Source organism: Lathyrus oleraceus, chromosome 4 (genome assembly GCF_024323335.1).
Source record: "Lathyrus oleraceus cultivar Zhongwan6 chromosome 4, CAAS_Psat_ZW6_1.0, whole genome shotgun sequence".
Classification (NCBI taxonomy): domain Eukaryota; kingdom Viridiplantae; phylum Streptophyta; class Magnoliopsida; order Fabales; family Fabaceae; genus Lathyrus; species Lathyrus oleraceus.
Genome location: NC_066582.1, coordinates 316,854,635 through 316,874,560, shown reverse-complemented (window position 1 = coordinate 316,874,560; position 19,926 = coordinate 316,854,635). Strand labels below are relative to the sequence as shown.

The 19,926-nt window shown below is 35.4% G+C and overlaps 1 long non-coding RNA gene and 1 other non-coding gene across 2 annotated transcripts; one reads left to right on the top strand and one right to left on the bottom strand.

Annotated features, from left to right (window-relative positions):
* Window positions 1-6,637: 6,637 nt before the first annotated feature.
* Window positions 6,638-8,108, bottom strand: LOC127075279 (uncharacterized). The gene is made up of 2 exons (XR_007786336.1): window positions 7,589-8,108; window positions 6,638-6,897 (listed from the first exon to the last, which is right to left on the bottom strand). It is a non-coding gene; the product is annotated as an uncharacterized LOC127075279 (long non-coding RNA).
* An 11,074-nt stretch (window positions 8,109-19,182) lies between these two features.
* On the top strand, window positions 19,183-19,289 carry LOC127077816 (small nucleolar RNA R71). Its single transcript, XR_007787587.1, has one exon. It is a non-coding gene; the product is annotated as a small nucleolar RNA R71 (small nucleolar RNA).
* The last annotated feature ends 637 nt before the right edge of the window (window positions 19,290-19,926 follow it).

Genomic DNA, 19,926 nt, shown 5'->3' with positions numbered 1-19,926 from the left:
TACAATACGTACTTCAACAGGGGCAACCCCATTCTCCTTAGTCTATGGTATGGAAGCAGTTCTGCCCATTGAAGTTCAGATCCCTTCCTTAAGAATCATGAAGGATGCAGGCTTGGATGAAGATGAGTGGATTCAGACTCGACTCGACCAGATAAATTTGATTGATGAGAAGAGGTTGGCAGCTGTTTGTCATGGTCAGATGTACCAGAAACGGATGATCAAAGCTTTCAATAAGAAGGTTAAGCCAAAGGTATATCAGGCTGGTGACCTGGTAATCAAGCGTATCATACTACCACAGGGTGATCCTAGGGGCAAGTGGACTCCTACATATGAAGGACCATTTGTGGTCAAAAGAGTATTCTCAGGAGGTGCCATGATGCTTACTACTATGGATGGTGAAGACTTTCCACAACCTGTAAACGCAGACATAGTTAAAAAATACTACGCATAAAAAGAGACCCGCTAGGTTGACCGGCCTAGGCAAAAATAAGGGCATCCCGGCAAACCAAAAGGGTTCGGGCAAAAATTAGGGATATATATAAAAAAAAATGTGTACACCCGGCAAGTCGAAAACCTGAAAAGGCGGCTTGGGCAAAAAAGGGTATCCCGGTGGATTGAAAACCTGAAAGGGCAATCCAGGCAAAAGTTAGGGATTAAAGCGTATGACTATGTCTCGTTTGGATCACTCATGTAACTTCAACTGATGGTGCTACCTAAATCAAGTTCAAACAGATAAAGATCAATCCAATCGTTTCTGTCTCAACAGCAGAAGATGAGATATTTGAAGATAATGGCAATAGTAGAATTGAAACTCAATAGGATCATTTTTCACATAGCTGTTTTCTTGGTTTTATAAAAAATTTACGACGAATTCCTCTTACTAGGATTTCTGTCTCCTTGTACAAACTTGCCTATGTATAGGTCACTTTGTGATATAAATAAAATTTCATCTTTGAATCCAGATTTACTTTTACTCTATTTACATAAGCGAAAACGTCCATTGGTTGTGTTTGAATGTATGTATGCTTTTGAATACGATTGATGTTTACCAGAAATGCATAAAATGCAGTAATAGTATTTACTAAGGACGAACGAGGGTAGTGGTTCAACGAAGCTTCGCCGGTTCATCCCCACTACAAATCCCCAGTAGAGCAAATCTATCTTTATAGATACTTCGAATTACGTCTTCCCTTGAATTTATGTCCATCTCTTTTATCCTCAGTCGGGATACTCAGGAACTTATTCCTTCAATAGAAGTACGACAAACGAATACGGGAATTGACAAATACTATACTATCAAACAAGACGGGAACGAGTTCCTCATACTCTTCAGCAACGAATCGGGATTTATTTTCCCTAGCCAGCAGTTATTATACAAAGATATCCGGACGCTTCAGGCCGCATGATTCATACATACATCATTTACATCATACCATAGCATATCCATAAGTGCATAATACATTTACTTAGATGCACCATGCCATGCATGCATACATATTGCATAAACTAACCTTTTCCTTGCAGGATGGTTATATACAGATAAAATACTATCAACAATTCACAACAGGTCAGAAACGATCTATACGAAGATCTAGTGCTGATACTTAATCATTACTCAAGGTGTCCTTGGATAGTAGGCAAACGGTCTATACGAAGATCTATTCCCTAGTCCAGGATGTTTTCAGGGGAGTTAATCCTGATACTCTTTTGTCCTCGGATAGTAGGCAAACGGTCTATACGAAGATCTATTCCCTAGTCCAGGATATTTTTAGAAGATTTAATCCTGATATTCTTTTGTTCTTGGATAGTAGGCAAACGGTCTATACGAAGATCTATTCCCTAATCCAGGATATTTCCAGAAGAGATAATCATCACGAAGATTTATTTCTACTGGTCTATTCAACAATTCAAAACAGTTCAGAGACGATCTATACGAAGGTCTAGTGCTGATACTTAATTCAGAAAGAAATCGCCACGAAGATTTGGTTCTGACACTTAAATTAAAAGTATGTTCTTAGATACGATTCAGAGACGGCCTATACGAAGACCTAGTACTGATATCCAGTATCAACATCAAGATATTATCACCTCCTGATATTATGGATGGCATCTATAAGCCCATCTCCAGTTCTTCCAAGTGGCATCTTCAAGCCCACTTAAGCATATACAACCAGTCATCAGTGTTACTTTACGCACCGGCGAGTGCAAATTTTTGGGCTTTTGTGTTCAATCCCCTTCAACCTTCCAAGTCACGAATGGCACACAGGCCAATCTAACTCCTCAGGTTTCAGAAAATTGAACAGGGGCAGCTGTTCCACCCCAAAATTTGCCCTCTATTTTTAACTCTAACCAATTTTTTGTTTCACATTCATTTGCATCATCTTCATAGCATAACATTTTTTCTGTCTTAATATTAGCCGGAATAATTTCTCGGAATTTACAAACAGACTGGTCAAATTAACTTTTTAACTGTGCCTAAAATTAGTCAACGAAAAAATGTCAAGTTTAAGTTTGCAAATGTCGGTAATATTAATCTGCGATTCACGTGGTTTAATTTGACATGCTAAAAATATTTTTACAACTATTTTTGGTCATATGTTGATCAGTCTGAGCAGTTTAAACGGTCATAATTTTTATTTCAAAATCCGACTAAACGCTGTATTTTTCCGAGTCATTTATTTCGCGCTGATTATTTTGACGTGTTCATTTTATTTTTTCGAGCATTTTGGTGCCCGACTTTTATTTTTTTGAGTCTATTTATTTTTATATTGGGTCTAGAATAAATAAATAGGTTAATTAGTTTTTATTTTAATTTTAACTATTTTAATTATTTAACTTTATTCAGTTTTTAATTTAATATTGGGTCTAGAATAAATAAATAGGTTAATTAATTTTTATTTTAATTTTAACTATTTTAATTATTTAACTTTATTCAGTTTTTAATTTAATATTGGGTATAGAATAAATAAATAGGTTAATTAGTTTTTATTTTAATTTTAACTATTTTAATTATTTAACTTTATTCAGTTTTTAATTTAATATTGGGTTTCAAAATAAACTTAGGCCCATTATCATTAACCTAATTTGTTCCTATATATATTTACTAGCATGACTGATAGAGGGAGGCCAAAAGACAGAACAAAAAAAGAGAAACTGAGAGTGGCTGATCTATACTATCGTACACACAGTTTGGTAATAGTTTATATATGATATATACTTTATCTATTTTGTTGATATATTTGTTACTGTGTTTCAAATACATGTTCATATATGTAACTAGTGTGTTAAATATATATATATTTCTATTTTATGTTATAATTTGATTATGTTTTCGGATCGGATCGTGTCAATACGCCGTTTTCACATATACGTGTATGAGGCGTGACATTTGTGTTATCCGATCCAGTTGCGATGATCGCAATTTTGCGCTAGCAACGCCGTTGTTTTTTTTTAATTCATATTTTTTTTTATATAAATATATTTAGATCTGCACATTTTTTTCATAACTAACTACCCTGATTTTTCCTAAACCCTGACAATTTCGTCACAAACTCTAAATTTCAAACCTAAAACTTTAACCGTGTTGTTTCCTCTAAACCATAAACCTTTTCTTAAACCTTAACAAACCTTATTATTATTTCCTATTTTCACTCTTATTTATGTTATTCATACACTGTAACTGCTTCGTCCTTGTAATATTTTAAGTTTTAACTTGTAATATTTTCAGTTTTACTTTTCGCCATCTTTATTATGTAACTGCACCAAAGCGTTGTAATAATTAGGATTTTATTTTCTGCCATTTTATTTTTCTGCCATTTATTTTTCTGCCATTTAAATTCCTGCCATTGATCCTATATTAATTGCGTGGTTTAGTAATGTAGGGCGTGAAAACCTACTAAATTAATTATTTAATATTTTTCTATAACCTTTATATTTTTTGTAAATAAATAATAAATACTAACTATTTTAATAACTTTTTTTTATTACTTCCTTATAATAATAAATCCTTATATATTTTGTAAATAAAATCTAATTGACCATTTTTCTAATTGAATAATAATAATAAACCTATTAATCTAATAATTTGATATTTTCTATAATCTTTATTTATTTTGTAAATAACTAACTTAATATTTTTCATATAACTCTTTTATTTTATAATTTGTACATTAATGTATTTTAAATTCTTTTATTATTACTAATTTATTTTAAACTCATATTTTTCTAATAACTTCTAAAAAAATCTAACTTGTTTAACCTAAAATAATTTCTTTTAAAATTCTAACCTTTTTATTATCACTTTATTATTATTGTTATTTTATTATTTCTTTATTACCATTGTTTATTTATTATTTTATTATTATTTGTTTTTATCTATTCTATTTTTGCTTCATTATTTTCCTTATTTTAATTTTGTTTTATTTATAATATTAGGAACAAATGTATAAGTTGTAAATTTATTCTTTCTCGCCTGATTATTATGTATCTGTCCCATAGCCATGTAATAGTTTAGGAATTTATTTTTCTTGCTTTTATTTTTGTAAATATTTATTGCGTGGTTAGTAATTTAGGGAGTGCAAAAAACTAACTGTAAATAATTGAACTTAGAAAATTAAATTCAAGACAAATATCTGAAAAATAACACTCACACACGTAAGTCGATCTTTGATCGCCATCTGTACTTCCTAGGGTATTCCTCTTGGTTGCCTTCTTTAAATGGTCAAGTCCCTCGAAAATAGGGGTGTCTTAAGCAAAGTCCCTTCAAACAGAAAAATCATCAAGTCCCTATAAACTTAAAAGATCAAGTCCCTACGAGGTTGCCTACGATATAATGATCTTGTCCCTTCGGTAAATATGATGATAGTCCCTACGAGTTGCTAAAGACACCCCTTATGTTGCCTTCATTGACCATACGATGACCCTACGCCCGTCCCTTAAACACATCCAAGGTAATGACTACCTATTCCTTAATAATAGGGACAGTCTTACCATTGAAAGAATATACGAGAACACGAAAGACTTAATCTAGGGTAGGTATCTCATAGTTACTTGCTCACACTTTTCGAAATTACTTTTACACCTCACAATTTCTAAACTAGGCTTTGTATACACCCATACGAGGGTCATTACAAAGTACTTAAAGAAATTTTTCTAATCACACACTACACTCTTGTAAACAAACAAAGTGAGCTAAGTAACTAAGAGCCCATGGATAACCATGGATATAAAGGGTGCTAATACCTTCCCTTTGTATAACCTACCCCCCGAACTCAAAATCTTTTTAAGGTCTTTCCTGTTCTTTTATGTCCTTTCCTTTTGGATAAAATAAAAGTCGGTGGCGACTCTTGCTATCCGCAACATTTAACTAAAGTCAGTTCTCCCACCGTGTTACAGAAACCAGTAAATATTTTACAGATGCCTTCAGTTAAGTCCAGTCTGGTCTGGAAAACTCTGTTTGAAGCCGACAAATATTTTACTGATGCCTTCGGTTAAGTCTAGTCTCGTCTGGAAAACTCCGTTTGAAGTCGGTGTATATTTTACTGATGCCTTCGGTTAAGTACAACTTCTCCTGTCAAAATCCATTTGAAGTCGATATATATTTTACTGATGCATGTCGGTCAAGTCCAGCCTTGCTTGGCATTTCATTTTTAAATTCCAGCATTGTCTGACATTTTGTCATTTTTAAAGTTTAACACTGCCTGACATTATGTCATTTTAAAGTTCAGCACCGTTTGGCATTTCATTTTTAAAGTCCAGCACCGTCCGACATTCTGTCATTTTTAAAGTCCATCACCATTTGACATTATGTCATTTTAAAGTCCAACACCGTCTGACATTCTGTTATTTCTTTTCCCCAACAATTTGTTATCTCCGATGAGTCTTCACCCTCATTGTCTTTATCTTTTTTCTTGTGGATCACCATCATTCCCTACAGGTCTTCTTTTCATCGATCATAAAGAAATCATGCTAGGGTTCATTTCACATCACATCCCCAGCAAACAAGAAATAAGGTCTTTTAGCTCATAGCATAACATGTCATTGCATCTAGGGGGAAAATTCAGGTTTTCTGTATTTAAATATCTTTCACCCCGATCCTATGAGGACTACCATCACTCATGCCATATGGTAAATATATTTAAATAAGAGCAATTGTCACACTCTAAAATTTTCCCCACCTAAATTGATTTCATATGCATTATATTCATCTACATAGATTAATCTCATTAAGTCATCTGCATTATATTTATTTGAATCTCACCATTATAATGACCATTTTATATGGTCATTGCATACCATTTGTATACTTTTCAAAATCCACATTTCACGTGAGATTGATGTTAATTTATACAATAGAAGTGTTATTGTGTTTAATTAGTAAGGTCATTTTTAGTCTCATTCACATTAAACTATTAAGCATATCATTTTGCATATCTTCTTTTGATTTGTTTTGAAAAGAAATGATGATGATTTTCAATTTTTGATATAGGCGTTCAATTTTCACTTTGTCAATATCGTTTCAAACCATCCACATTTTAAACATGCATACATTCATTCTCCTTTTGACCCCATTAATGAAAAACTCAAATCGTAAGGCATGCCTACATTAACTTTCAAGGATTGATGACAAAGAATTAAGTGGATTCGAATAAAGCTAGTGTATTCCCAATTGTCAAAAAAAGGATATATCTTTAAAGATCCCCATTACATACCAAATGATATCAACATGAGTTACAATAATGACTTAACCTATTCAAGTTAGGTTATGTTACATTTGTTTTTTTACATTTTTTCAACCAAGACCACTTTGATCTTCATCAAAAGAGAAGAACAAGACCTAAGACAAGAAACATCTTCCATCTTCCATTTGAACATTGCTTTCTCTTGATATCTTGAGACCTAAGAGAAGAAAATAACCAATGCATTAAAAATAAGGCAAGGCCAATCTCATGGTCCAATCCATATCATGATCCATAATCCAAATCAAACTTTCAAACCTCCAATATTGAACAACAACAAAAGAAAGTGTCAAAACAATTTCAATTGTTTTTACCAACTCCAATTCCATTTTTTTTACCAAGAGTCACTACAACAAGAGTCAACATCTTTTTACATTCAAATTTTTACTATATTTCTTTTTCTACCACAATAAATTAATTCAAAAAAGGGGATAGGTCAGATATAATGCAGTAAAAAAAAGAGGGAAAAATTCACTACCAAACAAGATGTAGAGTAGGGCAGCAAGAATTTCATCAAAGTTGCAAAAACACAGTAAACACATATTTGATTCCTCTGTATTTTTCCATTTGTATCAACACGCAACTCATCCTAAGCTAATTTCCTCACTATAAGAAAGGCAATAACAAAGTTGAAAAAAACACACAAGAAAACCTAGCAAATCAAATTCATTCAAAACAGAGGAACACAAAACCAACAACCGCCATATATCAAAATTCAAAGAAAAAAACCCCAATCAAACTACAAACAAGAACACAACAAGTTTCACATACATACTGATAGAACCCAACAACCATACACTCGCGCAAGGGCAAAGAGAATAAGTTATGGATTTGGAAAGGAAGGATATTACCTGAAGCTTGCGTCGTAATTACTTCTCGTGTAGGTAGTCCGCTTTTGTTTTCTTTCTCAGAATACGTTGAAACCATTTCCATTTTTTTGTCTATTTGATTCGCTTATGTTTATGTAAAATGTACAATTCTACTTCTGTTTTTTAATTTTTATGTTGTTGCGTTGATGCTTGGCCAATACGTGTTTGGTGTAGGATGAGGATGTAGGTTTGGTTATGCTTCACCAAAGAGTTTTTTTTTTTTAAATCTCAGAGTATAGATTGTTGAAGGGAACGATTTCGAAGGGAGAAGAGAGGAAGAACTTACGAGAGAGAGATCGTAATTTTTTCAAGTTTTCGTTTTCGTGATATTTTTCCTTTTTGCCATAGATGCGCGTTAAGGTTGCATGTACAGGGAGAAAAGAGAAAGGGAGTGGTTGGAAGAGAAATGAGTGAATACAATTGTTTTAGATTTTAGGGTTATTTTAGATTAACTTTTTATTTTGTTGTTGTAAGGGTCGGGTCAGTTGAGGTCCAACCTGGATCTCATGACCCGCGCCCATATTCCTGTCTTGGGCATCCCCCCTCTTAAGTCTTTTGGATCTTCATATCTGCCTTGCCACTAAGGCACCCCCTATTTTCATTTTTTTATTTGTTTAAAATAAAAACTTATTTAATTTTATTTGAATAAAAAATAGTTTAGGTTTTATAAAACAAATATTTTAAACAAAAACAAAAAATATAAAAAATAATTAAAAAATCAAACTTTTTTTATTAAATAAAATAGAAATAAAGATTGAATTTTTGTAATAATCCTTTAGTTTATTCAACTTATTTTCTCTTTTAAAAATCAAAAATAAAATAAAAGAGTTTCACATAGATGTATGAATAGATCTTATCCATTTGCATTTTCAAAAATTCATTAAATTTCTTTTAAGATTTAGTGCTTCGAATTAATCTTGACTCATGTTTAGTTTGATTTATTTGATCCTTGATTAAAAGTATGATTGCTTGCATGTCTTATTAATTATGGATGATTGTATGACATGTTTGATTTTATAATCTTGTGAGTAGACTTTTAATGTTTAAATAAAAATGATAAAATGGATGCATAACAAAATCAATCTTTTAAGATAAGTTTCAAACACTTGATCAAGATCAAGTTAGTTTTCAAAATCTTACCAATTCAAACTCATTTCTCACTAACACAGATCAAACATCGATCAATGTCGAGTGACTTTTCCTAAATCAGTAATATCAAATTCTTTTTCTTAAACAAACATGAAAGAAGAGGACCATTGGAATCTAGCATTCCAGTGGAACCCTCGAAAGATCCGTCCCGAGGCACACGTTTTGGATCAGCGGTTCATTATTTCTTTCACTCCTAAAACACTTAACAAATTTGGACTAAAAAGGACCGATGTGATCTAGCCATTCATTCTTTCTTTTGGGTCAGTCATTCATTCTTTCTTTCGCTTATTGAACATATATATTTTCAACCAAACTCAACAAATTTCAATAAATATATTTAAAAATAGCTCGTCTGAAAGTTAAATTTGAAGTTACACGACATGTTATCAATTTTATCATTGACAAAAAAATTAACATGAATGTATAGTTTAGGTCACCAGATCAGATTATGGTCCTTAGTTTACCATGTATGCTTTCTAATCTTTCAAAAGTATCATACAATAAACAAGTTGTTAAGTCACCTAACAAAATGGTATAATAGAAATAAGCCTTAACAAATTTTGAATACCGATAAAGAATTGCTTTTTCAATCACATTTATTAAAAAAAAAATTATTGTCACACATGTTTCTTTTATTGCAAATAGAGTTATAGTCCAGTTTTGAAGTGTGTTAGAGAAATGTACTAAAGATTGTGACCATAACAAGTCCCTCATAACAAGTCATAAATTACTATTACAAAAAACTAACACGAAGAAAAAAAATGAAATTAATCTAGTTAATGGGATAGCGATAAGACTCACGATGTTATATGTGATAGAATGTTAAGCGCTTAAGAACCAAGACGAGAATATACTAAGTGTAGCAAAGATGAGGATATTATTTTGAATGTATAGTAAAACTAAACAAGATAATATTAGAAATGACAATATTAGAAAGTGGTGATGGGGTAACACCTATAGTAAAAAAAATGTGGAAAATATATTTTGATGGTCTGGGCAAATATAAAGAAAATCTATAGATTATATGGTAAGGATAGTAGATCGTACGAAGAAGAGTCAAATATAAAGTTAGAGAAAGACCTAGAAAGATCTCAAGATTAACAATTTAGATAAAAGTGTGATCTTAGATAGAACATTATGACAAAATTTGATTCATATAACCAACCTGTGAGATAAGGTTTGACAGAGCCTGTCTTAACATTTTAGATGGTCAGGATAAATAATAAAAGTGGACTCTTAATGAAAAAAATACAATTTAAAAAAACATTATTGTATTCGTCAAATAAAAAGATTTTACCGCACTGACTTCTCTGTCAAATTCTTCTATTCGTCAGCGTCGACATTAGCTATAATTACTTCCTCCTCCGACGTGAATACCACAATATCATTTTCATAAATAAATAATGAAAACAATATTATGATCAGCCTTGATATAATTAGTGTGAAAATTATCATACTTAATAACATTTCTTCATAACATATCAAATAATGGCGCCACCTGAATAAAGCTTAAAAACATTCAAAATGAAATCAAAAACATAATAGATAACTAAATATCAAATAAATATATAATGTATTAGTGATAATATATAAAACATGAGTAAATTTAAAAAAAAAAATAACATGAGATGATTAGATTATACTACTAAGTATTAATAACAATTACTCAAAATGTATAAAAACAAGTAATTGCTAAAAATATGTATGAAATGATGAAATTAATAAAGAAAAAGCGACCTTATGCTAAATATTCTTAAAAAATAATACAAGAATCATTTATACATTCACATGAGGTTTGTTTAGAGCGTTGGGGCGGTAATAATTTTTGTCTTAATTTTACTCAAGTTTTGTAAAATAAGCAACCTTTATATTTACTGAGTGTGTTGAATTTTTTTTTTATGGCTCAAGAAAATTAAGGGGAATAGATAATAAGAAAATTTTCACACTAGGGACTTAACTTAAAATAAATATGTATTATAATTTTTTTTTCTTCATAATAATAAGAAAGGGAAATAACAATGAAAGGGAAAATAATATACTTGAAAAGGGAAGGTTGAAAGAACAAGGTTTTCCCCCCCACACTTAACTGGAACATTGTCCCCAATGTTTCAAAGAAAACAAAAGAAATAGAAAAAAAAGAAAGAGAAACTAAAGTCAATGTTGCCTGCCGCCTCTTGTTCTTGGACCTGGTGATCGTTGACGTACTTCTAAATCGTCAAACCTGCTGAGCAACTCAGTGAACCGCTGGTCGGTTATGGCATTTCTCGCTTCCTGTTGTTGTTGCATCTGGCGCATCATTTGCATCACTTCGAGATTCTGCACTTGCATACCATCAATAGCATCCATGATGTCGTCGTTGGTTGCTGGCCTTCTTCGTCGACGACGTCGTGAGGATAGACCAGCTGCGTTATCGGAAGGGTTGAGCGGGACTGATTGTTGTGCAGGAACCTGATCACCTTGCTCCATTTCTTCAAACTCTTCAGTAGACGGGTTGGCGTGTGAAGGCTCGGTAGCTTCGGGAGCATTAAGGTCGTAGATGAAACAGTTGGGGTTGGTGACATCTGTGAGGGCAATGTTGGGTAAAACAACGCTTGGGACTTCGTGGTTACTCACCATAAGATAATACCTTCCGACTACCCTGTTTTTGATTAGGCGACTGGACCGACAATAGCTTATATCCATAAATAGGGGTGGGAGAGCTTGTAAATTTTGAAGTCGGTCCCCTAGATTCAAACCAAGTGCTATGGAGGTTATTAATCCTCCAATCACGAAAGGTTGGCGGCCTCTAGCACATAGGGTGCGGATATGATGAAATAAGAAAGAAGCAGCGTTTACCTTTGTATCCATTTCAAAGACGCAGTGGAGGAAGAATAATTCCTTGGCGTTGACTTTGCTGTTGTTCGGTCTTCCAAAAACTGTGTTTTGCAGGATGCGGATAAAATACCGGATGGTTGGGTTATGTATATGGGAAGCAAGTAGTGCATCCCAATTATCGGTTTCCACACCGGATATTTTCCTAAAGAGGTCGAAGGCGTTTATTTGCCACTGGGAGTTCGGAGGGATTCTTGGGTGGACTCGGTCTCCTACAGGGAACTGTAGCATGGCACTCAACTGATCCTGGGATAGTGAGTATTCGGTGTTGAACATGCGGAAGGTTGCGGTACCGGTTAAGTACTCGTCTTCACCGGTGGGAGTGTTGTACGAATAAGAACTTAAAAATTCTAAGGTGAGAGATGGGTAGGTAGGTTGATTATGAGTGCATAGAAAGGTTAAATCAGCAAGGCGGAGCATCCATTGTATACCTTGAAGTAATCCTAATTCTTGTAAACAATTTAAATCAGGATACCTGGTAGATAGGACACCTCGCTGTTGGAAACGCTCGAACTGCTCCCTTTGATAATTATCATCTTCGGATCGGAAGATGATATTTCCGAATTCTTGGTTTCCCGCCATACTGATAAGTGGGTTGAAAGAAGTAAAAGGAAAGAAAATGAACTGTATTTTATAGAATGGTTTGTGGTGTATGAAGAAAGGTATGGTGGGTATTTATAGGAAAAAAATTTGGAAGTTGGAAAGGGAGTGGGTGAAAAATAAATAAATATGGGTAAATGTGAGTAAATAGGTGAATGAATGGGGAAGGTAAAAAGTGGGGTGGTGTAATGGTCGTGTCTCCAACGGTTACTAACGTTCACCTAGTCTGAAGGTGTCACGCTCGTGACAGAAGTGTTACGGGCGTCACAGGCACTTGGTGTGACGACCGTGATGGAGTGTGTGACGCTCGTCACACAGTAAGTTTGCAACGGTCACTGCTTGCGTTCTTCCTAATTTGTTTTTTTTACTATTATATTTTATTTTATTTTGTTATTTTGTTTTGCTTCTGTTTATTTTATTTTGCTATTGTGATACTTTTAAATTTCCTTGCATGCTATTCTACTACCATAATATGTGTATTTCTTTAACAGGCATAGTAATTATTAGCATATAGTGGATATCATTATTTGTAATTATAGAAATTGCATAGATCAAAATAAAATAAACCAATAATGCAATAGCTTCATAAAATAATCATAATGTAACATTGGAAGACCAAAAGCAAACATGCGAAAGAAAAACAAATACTAATATTAAAAATAATGTGAAACAAAATTAATAAATAGGCTAAACTAAAACTAAGTAACTAAGAAAAACAACTTCTAGCCACTTGCATGATCTCTGGCTGGAGGAGCAAAGGAGTTAACACGGTTTATCAACTCGTGGAATTGATTTGTCATACTGCTCATGTATCCCAGAAATTCTTGTCCCATGTTAGCTAACTCTTCTCTGAGGGCGTCTTGTTCTGACATCAAGGCTTGAATGATGGTGTTATAATTATCTCCGGGCATATGATGTCTAGGATCGGGTATTGCCGACTCTTCGGTCGGGATGGGTTGAGGAGGAGGGTCAATATCATAATAACCAGATGGTGTCTGAGGGTCAGACTCAGCATAAGGAATCTGGTTGTCACAAATCTCATAGTCCTGGATGGATTCAGTAGATCTAGCAGGAGAGGGTATTCCGTTCAGATTGTAGAGCCAGTTATTGCGGTTATGAACACTAGTCCTCGGACTAGGCAAGGTGAATAGGCAAAGAACTTGGTTGTTAATTATTAGTTCGAACTCTTCAGGCCCGAGGTTTGCTATAAACATAATGTTGAAGAGGAAGGGTATACTCATAGTCGCAATGCCACAGAAAGGGCTTAGGTCAAGCATAGGTTGACGTAATCCGATAGCATTACCAATCATGGTTATCAATCTGCCTATTTGAATTGGTGCTCGTTCATCTTGGATAAGGCGGTCAAAGTTCGCCAACATAAAAGTGGCACCATTCACAGGACGGTTCTGGGAAGCACAAAACATGATGAAGAGTTCATCACGTGATACTGTAGTAATATTTGAGTTCTTCCCAAAAAGGGTGTGGGCCAGGATCTTATGGAAATAACGAAAGGCCGGATTATGTATGTTTCCAGAAAGAAACTCATGTTCCTCGGGGTCGTCATTTCCAGTCAAATTTCCCCAAAAATGTTCAAGTTCTCTATATTCAAAAAGGTCTTCTTGGCTCACTGTGAATGTATCAAAAGTGGTAGGGAAACCTAAAAGGTTGGTAAAATCTTGAATGTTAAATTGATACTCCATGTTGAACATTCTGAACTGAATGAAACCTCTGCTTATTCCTTTTCCATGGCTGGGTAGATAGATCAGGGAGCTAAGGAATTCTAGCGTTAGTCTCCGGTAAGTGACGAATTGTCTTTGGATAGGAGTGGTTTCCCACCCTATTTGACTCAGCAAATACAGGACACTCTCTCTTAGTCCAAGGGCAGTCATTGCCCAATCATCAGCATACAAGCTAGGAAGCATCTCTCTCTCTGCTAGTTCCTCAAACTTTTGTTTCTGAGCTTTCCCTCTGAATTTGATACCCATACGATCAATTTGTCCCATCAGGTTAGTGTTAGCTAGAGAGAAGAAAAACAAGAGTTTTAGTCAGGATTTGGCCAAATGCCGAAAGAAGAAAAGAAGAAATTTTTTATAAGTTAAAATAAATTAAGAATGAATACTAAATAAAATTAAAAAAAATATTTGTGGGTTGTCTCCCACAAAGCGCTTTATTTAATGTCGCAAGCTCGACATAAAAACTATCAAATATAATCTATAAATTCTGGAGGCATTACGTCTAAGTGCAGGACTTGCAAATCTTCATTGTTCTCTGCATAGTGATAATGTTTTAGACGCTGCCCGTTTACGATAAATGGTTCCATAGATTTGCCTTTAATTTCCACAGCTCCACTTGGAAAGACATTGGTGATTTGGAAAGGGCCTGACCATCTAGAACGTAGTTTTCCTGGGAATAACTTAAGTCTAGAGTTGAACAAAAGGACTATATCGCCTTGTTTGAAGATTTTTCTTGATATACGTTTATCATGCCATTTCTTCGTTCTTTCTTTGTAGATTCTGGCATTTTCGTAGGCGTCTTGTCGAAGTTCCTCTAATTCGTTTATGTCAAGAATTCGCTTTTCACCAGCGGCCTTATAGTTTAAATTTAGATTTTTAATAGCCCAGTAGGCCTTATGTTCTAATTCTACCGGGAGGTGGCAAGATTTTCCATAAATAAGCTTAAATGGGGTTGTCCCTATGGGAGTTTTGTAAGCGGTTCGATATGCCCATAAAGCTTCTGGTAGTTTCGATGACCAGTCTTTCCTTGAGGTGGCGACTATTTTTTCCAATATTTGTTTGATTTCTCTGTTAGACGCCTCCACTTGTCCACTGGTTTGAGGATGGTAAGGTGTTGCTACTCTATGTCTTACACCATACTTAAATAGTAGTTTTTCGAGTATCTTAGATATGAAATGCGATCCACCATCACTGACTACTATTCTTGGGACACCAAATCTTGGAAAAATTATATTCTTAAAGAGTCTAGTTACTACTCATGTGTCGTTTGTTGGAGAAGCTATAGCTTCAATCCATTTTGATACGTAGTCAACCACTACGAGTATGTACTTGTTACCGAAAGAAGGTGGAAAAGGTCCCATGAAATCTATTCCCCACACGTCGAAAATCTCTACTTCCAAAATGCCCTTTTGTGGCATCTCGTCACGTCTAGATATGTTTCCTGTGCGTTGACATCTATCATATTTCTTGATAGCCGCATGCACATCCTTCCATATGTTTGGCCAATAAAGACCGGCTTGTAGGATTTTGGAGCAGGTCTTGGATGTACTTGCATGTCCACTATAAGGAGCGGAGTGACAGTGTTGGATTATATTTTCTATCTCTTCTTCAGGTATACACCGACGGAAAATACCATCGGGGCCTCTTTTGAAAAGTAAAGGGTCATCCCAGTAATAATGTTTTATGTCATGGAAGAATCGTTTCTTTTGTTGGTAAGATAAATTAGGTGGAACTATTCCGGCAGCTAAATAATTGACGAAGTCAGCGTACCATGGTGTAACACATATAGCTAAGGTGGTCTCTACCTGTTTATCAGCTTTATTTTCTTCCAAAGTAGCTATAAGTTTATCGTACGAGAAATCATCGTTGATCGATGTTCTTTCCGGTTCCAGGTTTTCGAGTCTAGAGAGGTGATCTGCTACTACGTTTTCAGTTCCTTTTTTATCTTTGATTTCCAGATCGAATTCTTGTAGCAACAAGATCCACCTTAGGAGTCTAGGTTTAGCATCCTTTTTTGTTAAGAGGTACTTAATGGCGGCGTGGTCAGTGTAAACGATTATTTTAGCTCCGACCAAGTAAGAACGAAATTTATCTAGTGCAAATACTACTGCTAAAAGTTCTTTCTCGGTCGTGGCGTAATTCATTTGTGCTTCATCTAGAGTTCTACTTGCGTAATATATGACGTGAAGCTTTTTATCCTTTCGTTGTCCTAAAACAGCGCCTACGGCGTAATCACTTGCGTCACACATTATTTCGAATGGTTCATTCCAATCCGGGGTCTGCATTATGGGTGCGGAGATCAATGCTTGTTTAAGCGTTTGAAATGCTTCTAAACATTTATTGTCAAAGATGAATTCAACATCTTTCATTAATAATCCGGTCAAAGGTTTAGTTATTTTAGAGAAATCTTTAATGAATCGTCGGTAAAAACCGGCGTGTCCTAAGAAGCTTCGTACTTCTCTCACAGTTTTCGGAGGTTGAAGGTTTTCGATTACTTCTATTTTGGCTTTGTCTACTTCAATTCCTCTATTTGATATGATGTGTCCTAAAACAATTCCTTCTTGTACCATAAAGTGACATTTTTCCCAATTAAGTACTAGGTTTACTTTTACACATCGCTCTAGAACTCTTTCTAGGTTTTCAAGACATTCTTCAAAGCTTTGTCCGCATACGGAAAAATCGTCCATAAATACTTCCATGATATTTTCGAGAAAATCGGCGAATATTGCCATCATGCACCTTTGGAAGGTTGCGGGAGCATTGCACAAGGCAAACGGCATTCGTCGATAAGCGAAGGTACCAAAAGGACATTTGAATGTTGTCTTTTCTTGGTCATCAGGATGAATTGGTATTTGAAAGAAGCCTGAGTAACCGTCTAGATAGCAGAAATGAGAATGTTTTGCTAATCGTTCTAACATCTGGTCTATGAATGGTAAAGGGAAATGATCTTTTCGGGTTGCTTTGTTTAGTTTCCTATAGTCAATGCACATTCTCCATCCCGATTCGATTCGTTTGGTTATAGTTTCTCCTTTTTCATTTTCAATAACTGTTATACCTCCTTTCTTTGGTACTACGTGTAGAGGACTAACCCATTTGCTATCAGATATAGGATATATGATACCTGCCTCTAATAACTTTGTTACTTCCTTCTTCACTACCTCACTCAGGATCGGGTTTAGTCTCCTCTGATGTTCCCTAGAGGTTTTATAGTCTTCTTCTAGCATGATGCGGTGCATACAAATAGAAGGACTTATTCCTTTAAGATCGGTGATGTTGTATCCTAATGCGGTTGGATATTTTCTTAAGATATGTAGGAGTTTTTCGGTTTTGAGTTTTCCTAGGTCTGCATTAACTATCACTGGTCGTTCAAGTTCTAAGTCTAGGAATTCATATCTCAGATTTTTGGGAAGTGTTTTCAGGTCGAGGTTTGGTTTCTTAAGGCATTGCGCAGGATCCGATGTCATTGCTAAACATTGGTTAAGTTCGTCTTCTACACGATAGTCAAACAATTTGTCATTTTCTAACTCTGTTTCTTTTATGCATTCATCGATGATATCCATAAAGTAACATGTGTCTTCTATTGCAGGTGCTTTCAAAAATTTGGAAAGAATGAACTCAATTTTCTCTTCTCCTACTTCGAAAGTGAGTCGTCCTCGTTTTACGTCTATGATCGCACCGGCGGTTGCTAAGAATGGTCTTCCCAATATAATGGGTGTAACTTCATCTTCTCTTATGTCCATCATTATAAAATCGGTTGGTATGTAGAATTGACCTATGCGCACGGGAACGTTTTCAAGAATTCCTACAGGATATCTAACAGAACGATCTGCTAGTTGCACAGACATTTTAGTTGGTCTTAATTCTCCCATTTCCAGTTTCTTGCATATGGATAAAGGCATAACACTGATACCGGCTCCTAAATCGCAGAAGGCTTTATCTATGACAAATTTTCCTATGTGACAGGGTATAGAGAAACTACCAGGATCCTTAAGTTTTGGAGGCATATTCTGGATTATGGCGCTACATTCAGCAGTGAGTGTAACGGTTTCGCTCTCTTCAAGTTTCCTTTTATTAGAAAGAATTTCTTTTAAGAACTTAGCATATGAGGGCATCTGCGTAATAGCTTCTGTAAACGGAATTGTGACGTTTAATTGTTTCAGTAGGTCAACAAATTTTTTAAATTGGCCCGCATCTTTGGTTTTAATAAGCCTTTGAGGGTAAGGGATAGGTGGTTTATAAGGTGGTAGAGGTACATAAGGTTCTTTCTTTTCTATGGTTTCCTTATTACTTTCTTCCTTTTCCTTAGGTTTACTTTCTTCCTCAGTTGACTTTTTAGAGTTTTGGTTTTCCATCCTTGGATCAGACGGTCCTTCTACTTCCGTTCCACTTCTTAATATGATTGCATGAGCGTGGCTTTTCGGGTTAGGTTGGGGCTGTCCAGGAGATGTACCAGTTGGGGCAGCAGTAGGCGCTTGTTGTTGAGCTACTTGTGAGATTTGTGTTTCCAGCATTTTGTTATGGGTAGCCAGGGCATCTACTTTACTTGCTAGTTATTTAATTTGTTCGCTAGTGTGTACATTCTGGTTTAAGTCCTTATTGGTTTGCTGTTGAGAAACTATGAAGTTCTCCATCATGATTTCCAAGTTGGATTTCCTAGGAACGTTATTGTTAGGTGTAGATGGGATCGGCTTTTGATATCCCGGAGGTATAGCTGGGGCTTGATTTGGAGCTTGTCCTGGTGCGTATAAAGCATTATTACTCTTATATGAAAAATTAGGATGGTTCTTCCAGTTAGAGTTATAGGTATGCGAGTAGGGATTTCCTTGAGCATAATTCACTTGTTCTGCTTGGATTCCTGTTAGGAGTTGACAATCTGCAGGAGTGTGACCTTGGATTCCACAGACTTCGCAATTTTGAGTTGCGGCAACCACGGTGGCTGGAGGTGATACATTTAAACTTTCAATTTTCTGGGCCAGAGCATCCACTTTTGCATTAACATGATCAAGGCTACTTATCTCGTACATGCCACTTTTCGTTTGAGGTTTCTCTACCATTGTTCGGTCGCTTCCCCACTGATAATGGTTTTGGGCCATGCTTTCGATAAGTTGATAAGCATCGGCATAAGGTTTATCCATAAGCGCACCACCTGCGGCGACGTCTATTGTTAACCTTGTGTTGTATAAGAGACCATTATATAAGGTATGAATTACTAACCAGTCCTCTAAACCATGGTGTGGACAAAGTCTCATCATGTCTTTGTATCTTTCCCATGCTTCGAAAAGAGACTCCTTATCTTTCTGTTTAAATCCATTTATCTGGGCTCTCAACATAGATGTTTTGCTTGGAGGAAAATATCGGGCAAGAAAGACTTTCTTCAACTCGTTCCATGTGGTAACTGAGTTGGAAGGTAGAGACTGAAGCCATCTTCTAGCTTTATCTCTTAACGAGAAAGGAAAAAGACGAAGTCGAATTGCCTCTGAAGTGACACCATTAGCTTTAACAGTATCAGCGTATTGGACAAATACGGATAAATGAAGCTTTGGATCCTCGGTAGGATTTCTAGAGAATTGATTCTGTTGCACTGCTTGTAGCAGCGAAGGCTTAAGTTTGAAGTTGTTTGCTTCGATTGCGGGTGGAGCAATACTCGAATGCGGCTCATCTTGCGATGGAGCGGCGTAATCTCGAAGAGCACGAGCTGGTTCTGCCATCTCGGGTATCGGCGAAGGAAGAAGATTTTTGAGGCCGGGCACTTCGATAGGAGGGAGATTGTTTGCAGCACGATATTCCCGAATTCGTCGTAAGACTCAGAGATATAGTTCAATGTCGTTGATTCGTAAGTAAAACGACTCGCCTTGTGAGCGAGTGTGTGGCATACAAATCAACGAAAGAAAAAAAAATAAAAATAAAAATTGCCTTAGTCTCTACAGCGTAACAGAAGAGTTACGATATCGACTAAATAAAAGTCCC